This window comes from Austrofundulus limnaeus, unplaced genomic scaffold, assembly GCF_001266775.1.
Source record: "Austrofundulus limnaeus strain Quisiro unplaced genomic scaffold, Austrofundulus_limnaeus-1.0 Scaffold7, whole genome shotgun sequence".
Taxonomy (NCBI): Eukaryota; Metazoa; Chordata; class Actinopteri; order Cyprinodontiformes; family Rivulidae; genus Austrofundulus; species Austrofundulus limnaeus.
In genome coordinates, this window is record NW_013952409.1 from 2,388,312 (window position 1) to 2,390,157 (window position 1,846).

Genomic DNA, 1,846 nt, shown 5'->3' on the forward strand with positions numbered 1-1,846 from the left:
ATGTCGCTGAAAACAACAAATCCTACACACTGTGCCTTTAAAGAGACAGAGGACATTTTCAAGACTTTAGTTTATTTAGATTAAACTTATTTACTATACATCAAGCCTTTTCATAACAACTAAAGATGACGGTTACTAGATTGTGGTATAGAATTTAATTCTTATATGTGCCTGAAAATTACATACCCCTCCCCACTCCAAAAAAAAAAAAGATATTGAGCTAAAACTTGGTGTGTCAAGCTGCAACACATGCTCCGAGCATTGCACGTTGCACAATATTTTGTGAGGTATTTTGCTAACAGACAGACGAGGTTAACACCCCAGACCTCATGTGATCTGTTGCTGATCTGAAGACTGATTAGCTGTGGCGGCCATCTTGAATTGGGTTGACTCGAAAGTTAGTTAGCTGTAAATGTGTGCTTTATTAAAGTCTGTTAACTAATTCAAAAGAAATATTGCAAAACAATCCAAAATGCAGAACCAAATGTAAGCAATTAAATTATAAATGGCAACATTTAGAAGGTAAAAACGCATTTAAATCATACTTTTTCACAGATTGTAACGCGGTAGAAATGATGAATACAATAATGGAGCTTTCTGAAGGACAACTAAACTTCTGCTGTCTGTTTTAGCAGTTCCAGGTAAGGCTTCATTAAAAGCACTGGTTCTGGAAGTGAGCGTGGCTAACTGCAGAACAAAATGTCCAAAAAGGCAAACAGACTTCGTATGCTGAGTGCCTAAAACCCCTCCTTTCAACTCTCTGACACTTTGTAGCAAAAGGAGAAGTTTTTTTTTTCTTCTGGCTGCAGCCACCCTCCCCCCACCCCCCTCCTTGTGAGACAGAGGCAGAGGAATTTCATTGAGAAAATGGAGGGCACTGGAAAGACTAGAGTCCCTGGTGGAGCGCTCCGGGGTTTCAGGTTGCACCAGCGGCTTCCTTTTTCTGCAGGCAGATGAACTCATAATGGAAAAATGAGTGCGGCCGCAGAAACTCGAACCTCTCACTGGCTGGGCTGTAGGAGAGGGAGGGGGGTGGGGGGTGTATTTACGGGGTGGGGTAGGCAGCCCGGGCGCTTTAACAACAAGCTGAAGGAAAAAAAACACAGCTCCTCCTTCGTGCCTCCTTCTGAGAAACGAAACACTGGACWCACGTCCTGCCCTCGTTCACCTGCGTTAAAGAAGCTCCTGAACGCCTCACCTGAGAGAACGAGCAGCTTCGACACCTTTATCTAGATATCAAGATAAGATCGTCTTACTTTAGCATTTTGTGTTCCTTCTAGGAAATATAGGCCTTTAATTAGTTTGAACTTTGGTTTTATTTGTTGTGGAAATGGCCACTTAAAGGAAACATATCGTGCAAAATCCACTTTTTTAGCTGTTAATGTAATTTTTGTGTACTTGTAGGTAAAGTTAGTCTCTCCAGGTGCTGCGTAGATATCATTATATTCTGTTTGGGTCATGTTTTTTTAATCAAAAAAAAATTGCTCCAGAAGCTCGAGGGGGAATGGTGTGTGAAGCTCCTCGGCTGGATTTAAAGAGACAGCCTCGAGACGAGTTGATCTGAGACACACCTCAGAAAAGGGGTGAAAGAGGGGCTTGTGGAGTTACAACAAGGAGCAGTTCCTCTTGATATAGACCCCAACTGAAGGATTTAAATGTGGAAAAGAAGGATTTAAAAAGATAATCTTTTAAGTTTAACACATTTTAAATTTTGAACTTAATGTACAGGGAGCCAATTGAAAAAATGAAAATTTCACCACCAATTTTTCATTTTTTAGCTCACTTTTTTAGTTAAAATTTGTCCACTATTTTTGTTATTCCGCTCACTTTTCTTACATTTAGCTAT

General features: G+C 40.4%; 1 protein-coding gene across 1 annotated transcript in view; it reads left to right on the forward strand.

Moving 5' to 3' along the window:
- Positions 1–1,846, forward strand: part of etv4 (ETS variant transcription factor 4) — a gene marked incomplete in the record, with an annotated part of 48,870 nt that overhangs the window by 34,313 nt on the left and 12,711 nt on the right.